Below are 7,420 nucleotides of genomic sequence, written 5' to 3'. Positions count from 1 at the left end.
AAACGACATAAACAACAACGAGTCTGTATCATGCAATGGCTCAATGGCGTCGTTTTCTGTATAAAAGACCAAGTCGTATTAATGTGCAACATGAAACGCAGTCGAGCTCTGAAGTTCAATCAGGGAACTTTGTACCTACATTTATGTAGCACGTAGTATGCAAATATGAGCATTAAAGTGTAAATACGGATCCAAAAGAAAATAGTTAAAATTGTTTTGGAGTAATATGCACGTTCATAAAGGCTGAATATGAAATCACGATGAGGTAGAGATTATCTCAATATGCATCATTCCGCCAGTAGTAAGATGTGCACACAATCATAAATTCCACGCACTCAATACAGTATCTTCGTACCGTTATACAAAAGTTACAAAATCCATTCATAGTGATTACGCACAACCACCCAACCACAAGGTCGCTAATGATAGTAATGACACGCACGTAGCAGTTTATACACAACGTGGGTCTGCATGCGTGAAAGAACTGATCAGTTGACGGCCTGTTTACGTACGTGTTACCGATGTCAGCAGAAAGTTCACGCTCTATAGGTTGTGTAGGGAAAATAAATATACTGATTTTTGACAAATGAAAAAGGAAATTATCTTGTGATGGATAAATACTGCACTAAGCTTCTTCTGCTGCAGTCAGTTGTGATTGCTTCTCTATAGTCTACCTACACGTTACAGAAGGTAAGTGACGGTAACCTCTTTGATTGATTTGTACTACATACTACAAGACCAGGTGAAGATTTATGTTGTTGCTAACACGATAGAACGTTTGGCCTGTTTGATGGTCATACAGTATTACGTATTAGATATAACGAAAGAGAAAATGGTGCCTATGTAGCTTTGGAATTACCATTCCCCTTACAACTGTTCCTGTGCACGAGTGGAATTAATGGGAGTATGCATTATTTCTATTTCTCTCTCTCTCTCTCTCTCTCTCTATATATATATCTCTATATATATATATATATATATATATATATATTTTTATATATTTAATCTGTGACCGTGCACCACAAAACGAACATAAAGTCGCACACACTGATTTTGCGTGAGGACTGAAAATAAGTGAAATGGGTCTACCTAGCCGATCTTGACTTTCCATATTTTCTGAAAGTGCACGTCTTCTTTTACATTATGCTAAAATGTGGTATCATAAAACGGGCGGGAAAGTGTGTTTTTTAGCAGTTTATCTCGAACATTTTTGGTAGAATAGTGTGATTAGGTGTGTCTTTAGAGTTCCTTTTTCATTTCTGAAAAACCTTGTCCACACTCTTCACTTTCAACTCTAATAACTTTTGAAAGGATAGCGCTACTGCTTTGAAAGTTGGCATTGATTATGGACAGAATGTGTTAATGAGGCATTTTAATTTCAGTTCAATCTAATAATCTCTTCATTGTTGTTAGTCTGGTGGTTTACTTCCTGTTTTTTTTTTTTTTTGTCCCATTCATCGCACATCCAGCGCGGTTTGGTAAAGATTAAGCGCGTGGATAGACACTGTACTTCAGAGCCTCTTTTCTCAATTCACACTTTTCCTGAGTTTGTGCTTTCTTTCCAATATTTAGATAGGTTAGGAGAGTCTATTCGATTTGAGTTATACATCATTTTAAAGCTTAAAGTCTGCTCTTTAAGAATATGGTCTTAACTAAAAATTCATGTCTGGCGACTTTTTGTTTGTTTTATGGTGCAGGGTCACATATTATATGTATGTATATATGTGACCCTGCACCTCAAAACAAACAAAAAGTCGCCAGACATTAAATCAGTGCGTGCGACTTTTTGTTCATTTTGTGATGCACGGTCACAAACATGTGTGTGTGTGTGTGTGTGTGTGTGCGTGTGTGCGTGCGTGTATATATATATATATATATATATATATATGTATTTCATTCAATTGTCATGTCTTCTCAGAGACATATGAAAATTATAGAAATTATGAGAATTATATCAAAGCCAGAATACAGGGGAAAGTGAGGTGAGACATTCAATTTCTTAAACTTTATCTCTACAACGTTAACAGCGGGTTCACTTGGTAATGCAACAATCCGTCATACATTTTAATCTGTGTCAACTGATGGTGGTAGTAGAAACAAACATAATTAACTTTATTGTCACCAAACAAAAAAAATGAAGATATATAGAACTCATACCAGTGGTACATAACATCTTTGAGAATAACAGAACTGACGTCATGAAAAGGTTTGATGGAGGGAGGGATGAAATATAAATCAGAACAATCTGACTCTGAATTTGGGAAGTTTTTTTTATTAGAATCGTCGGTTAATGTTTCGGTAATCATAGTCGGCATTAGCCTTATTTATCTCTAGATAATAAAACAAAATATGTTATGAATATAAACCTGTCAATGTAAGGTGACTATAACGAATTTTGGAAATCTGTATCTGCTTCACAAAGACAGATTACTTTTACACGTCATACGTTGTTTCAAACGGATGAACAATATTACACTCATTCTGCACAAATGTGACCGTAAGGCAGTATGTGCAAAACTCTCCTTTCGCTTATGTTGCTTGAGCAGTGATTCCGTGGTTTGTATGTCGAAATTCACCCAAAAACACGAATTTATGTTCCTTGTTTGGCTTCAGAATTCTATCGATGATCATTGTTTCTAATTTCTAGGATAAGCGTAGGTATAATTGATGTAAGAGCATATTCAATTTCGTGTTATGTTACAAGGTATTGTGTTTAAGTTAGGACATCGAGACTGATCATTACGTGGATTGGAATAAATCTGAAAACGTTGTAAAATTCCTGTGATACAATTTAATTCTGTTGTCAGCTGAGTAAGTTTCTAGTCTGCATATTACAAATGATATCAACGCCTTCCTTAAAAAAGTATGTAGACATTTATAAGGATTGTTCCTATCAAAATTGTTTATCGTACAATGCGGATGTGCTCATGTGCTTTGTGCAAAGGTTGTAGGCCCTTACTGAATGCGCTCCACACAGGAACCAGATAGAGCAGTTTTAGTGGTGGAACAAGGAAGTCGTGTTCGCATGTTTTGCCAAGTACAGCCGTAGTACAAAACGTTTTTACATACACTAACATTGTTTCGGGCTCTGAAATACACAAAAACTTTGATCCGACATGTCGCTGAAATGTAAACGGGTAAAAACGACATAATAAGTAAGGTTGGATCTATGCAGTCTTGCAAAACGTGCTTGTGCGGGGTAACATTAGTCAACCTGAGTTGAAGGATTTGTAATTTTATTAACAAAATATAAAGAATATGTCGAATACAGATTCAAAAAAAGTTGTCTCAAATTTTAGAGAGTTCGTTAGATATGACATCATGGTGATCTTCTTGTGCTAGTTGGAAGGATAAGTCATTATTTTTATAGATTATTTCCCTCTTAAGCTGCTTACATGAACAATAATGTAAACCACAAATTAGGATCCATCCATAAGATTTAGATTCTATTTTGCTTTGCTTCTTGAGATAACCACTGAAGCTCAACCTTTACAAAGGGCTGCTAAACGTTGAGGGTGTGCTCCCTAACACCCTCAAACTTTTTTTTTTAGTCTGTGAAAAAAACAAAAATATTCAACATAATCCAGAATAACAAATGAGAGGGGGAATCACAACACCAATTCTTTTCCATATTGAAAGGTTAAAGGGGAATACTAAAGAAATAGAATTATATATGAAGTGAAAGAGTGGGACACATAGAACAATTTGTCGTTTACATCGTTTAAAATGGCCTTTTTGAAGTGGAGTTAGAGGATTTTGAAAATTTACACCTGTCACCCCATGAAATCTAGGTCACAGCGTAAATTTCGAGGCTTTGCCGATGACGTCACGGGATGAAAGGAATCGCGCAATGACTCGAGCGCCGCAGGCCCCCGCGCGCATAATGCATGCATTGTATCATACAAATTGTTGTAGATAGTATTTGCATACAACGTTTAAAAGTTTGTTTTTCGATAATGCACGACATCGTACGTTAAGGCCATGCAGTGATGATCAGGATGATTTCTTGGTGGAATTTGAATGTGGGAGCGATGATGAACTGAGTGATACAGTACACACTAGTGATGATAACGATGATGAAACTAGTGATGATGACCCTGGTGAAGTTGGAGAGATAGATGTTGCTGACGAGCCGCACGGCGGGGCGCAGGAGGGAGACGCTACGGGCGAGCTAGCGGGGAAGGCCCAGGGCGGTCCGGTTGAAACGGACGGACTTAGCGGAGATTGGCAGTACGAGCGCTTGCCACACGGCAGGCCAGGGGACAACGTTGGTGACGCAGGACCAATGCCAGGTAGACTTCAAAATTTAGATGGGTAGGCCGGCCTAGTCAAGACTTCGACTTAGCCGATGCCCGCGCATTGATTGCGTGATATCTAGCATTAGCGATCCACGTACGCCGAACGTTTCGCGAGTTTTTTTTTTAATTATTATTTTCGCCAATTTCGCGAACCTGGTGCTTTTTGCGAATTTAAAAACACGAGAAAATATTAACTCTCTTTCCGTATATATTTCCCCCTTCCGTGGTGTACTCTACAACCACGAATTTAAGCACTCGCGAAATTATTGGCAAGTCCCGATTCGCGAAAAAATAGACTCGCTAAATACATGTATATGGCGTACACAGCTGTAGTACTACCGAGGAACTGCCGATATAATACATTGTACGTACCAAAGAGGTACGAAGCTCAGGCTTCTCCGCTCTTTGATACACGGAGGCTACTGCACTGCGACCTACGTGGCCGGTGATGGGCGCATGCATGTGACTGATCGACTACGAAGCACCATCGTACAGGCACTAGGCCTGACAGCTAATGTATTCGTGGCCTAAATAACACGTAACAGACTCTATTTAAATGAGGAAATGTGTGATTTCACAGGAGACTTGAAGTAGAAGACAATATTATTTCATTTTGTGTGACATTCTGTTAAAAAATGTCATGGGATTTCGGGTATGAGCCTCGACATCACGCTCTCATCGAGAGCATACATAGGTAAGCTTAGGCTGTTGTGTAATACTTCCGGGTTTGCCTTTCATCCCATGACGTCATGGACACGCCCCCAAAATAACCACGGATCACCACCGATTGAGCATGATTCAGGATACAATTTTTCTAAGCAGCCGTTCTACAAAACGCAATTTTCTAAATGGATGAATTAAAGGCCGCTGTGATTAACATGCTCTATGCTTGAAATGGGGGAATAATCCAACAAAATATGCATTTTCTTTCGTATTCTGCTTTAAGTTCTTAGATAACCATTTATATCGTGTGTTATATACTTTTTATTACATCAAGCTAAGTTTATCTCTAAATTGGTCAGATTCATGGGTTTATTCTCAAAGTTCTGCTGCAATATGTGATGTTCCTAAGAATAGCATGAATTAATGCAAACACCTTTTGTACGATGTTGCAGTAATCTCTTATAAAACGAGCACATGATTTTTTTTTTAAATCAAGATGACATTTTTATGTCTCATGGCTCGCAGACAGTGCTAGTAATGTTTTATTCGCTTGTGTATGTAGCTTATAATAAAAAATGAAAACAACAACAACACCAACAAAGAAATAAACTGTTATAGTAAACCAAAAAAGCATGTACCAAGCTCTGATGAGATAATAGGGACGACAGAACCTGGCTGTATCTGATAAAACAAGAAGCATCATGGAAGTAGGTGTATTTTTAAGTGTGTGTGTGTGTGTGTGTGTGTATGTGTGTGTGTGTGTCTAGGAATACCGTGAATGTAGTTGACATTTTGTTCATCAAGTTGGGAAGTTTCAAATTGTGATCCTCTCTCACAAAAATATTAGTTGTAAAAAGTATAATTATAAAACAAAAAGAAATGAAAAAAAAAGCATGTGGAATATACAATAATTCTAAAAATCTCTTTCTCAAGTCTGTAGTTTTTTTTTAAGCAAAGCTGACAGAATGTGTGAGTGGTTTGCATGTTCAAGTTCGTAAATGTCTGTAATTACCACTCACAAGTCAATTACTGTGTAGTATGATTTGAGACGTTCAAACGTGCCAACGTGCATGTGCATTTGAGGCTACTCCTCATTATGTTTTAAGAGAGAGAGAGGGGGGGGGGAGAGTGGGAGAGAGAGACCAATCATGCAGTTAGGTCCTATCTCTATAATATCATTTGGTAAGGGTTCTGTCTGGCATATGTCTGGCGACATATTGAATACAATTATAATGATACGCACAGTCACCGAAGCACTTGTTCTATTGAGACTATTGAGGCAGCCCTGAGGCAGTTGGGATTTTAAAATGCACTTTGAACCTTGTACGTTATGAACGTGATGAATAAGGCGGAAGTTTACAGGTAGTACAGAACATTACGAAATGATCGTACACATAAGTGGTTCTGTAATAAAGATATATCTGAACTCGTCACTCCATACGTCTCTACAAGAAATCTTCGATCTGCCTCTCAGCACTTGCTTCAAGTCAACACAAGAAGGACCAAGAGATACGATAAAAGGACTTTTGCTTATGCAGGTCCAGTCCTCTGGAACTCCCTTCCTCAGCCACTCCGATCCCAAGAAAACTCCGAACTGTTCCAAAAACAATTGAAAACTCACTTATTTCGTTTAGCGTACAACGTTCAGTAACTTTTGCAGTAGTATAGTAGAATTAATATGATATGTGGTTTGCCAATTTCCAGTTGTAACTATGTTCCATTATGTATGTACAAGTTGTATGTATGTATGTATGTATGTAAAGCGCTTTGAAAACCTATTCTTTGTTGAATCGCGCTATATAAGAGCATTATGTTATCAAAGACGAATATGCATCTGCTCTGGAATTAACATACCAACACAACACTTTATCAATTAATTTGAGGTCAAATTGAAGGCATTGAACACACACGAGGTCCTTTTCCTATAACAAGTGCATTTGACAAGATGGTTTTTATTCAGGTAGGCAAAATGGAAATTATTAAGCAATCTAACATGATAATGTTAGGTTGAGATTGGTTTTAAAAGCGATGTTTATGTTTTATTATTCTAAAGTGTTTTTTTTTTCAAGATGTTTGAAGATTACGGCGTGTGGTGTGATAAGATTGCAGGTGAGAGTGAATCATTGCACATTTTTCGTTGTTGTTGTTGTTGTTGATTCTTTTTCTTTTGTTGCTATGGATTATGTTCTCTTTGCTTTGGTGTTTTGTTGTTTTTCGTACTTCTGTTTTTTTATTTTTATTTTTACAGGGAATCGTTTTGCATCCTGATATTCTTGATGTTATAAATGTGCTAACTAGGCTGTTTAGAGCGAAGCAGGCACAAGTATAATACATACGGATGTTTAAAAAAGTGATGTCAATATTGAACATCGCAGTAGGTAAGATCAGTTCAGTTGTCAGGTGATTGCACTATCAAGATAATAATCATTGAAACTTGTAGCGATGTTTTACTTCGATTT

The 7,420-nt window shown here is 37.5% G+C and overlaps 1 protein-coding gene across 1 annotated transcript in view; it reads left to right on the top strand.

The window, feature by feature from the left end:
- The first annotated feature begins 553 nt into the window (after window positions 1-553).
- Window positions 554-7,420, top strand: part of LOC139713619 (uncharacterized) — a 73,902-nt gene continuing 67,035 nt past the window's right edge. The window contains exon 1 of the mRNA XM_071625325.1: window positions 554-690. The gene's annotated coding sequence lies outside the window, so the exon portion shown is untranslated. The remainder of the gene's footprint in view (window positions 691-7,420) is intronic.

The sequence above is a fragment of the Diadema antillarum genome, unplaced genomic scaffold (genome assembly GCF_040938485.1).
Source record: "Diadema antillarum isolate AM-2024a unplaced genomic scaffold, OU_Dant_1.0 seq00002016_RagTag, whole genome shotgun sequence".
Lineage (NCBI taxonomy): Eukaryota > Metazoa > Echinodermata > Echinoidea > Diadematoida > Diadematidae > Diadema > Diadema antillarum.
Note: the sequence above shows the minus strand (reverse complement) of the source record. Positions and strands in the feature narration are given on the sequence as shown.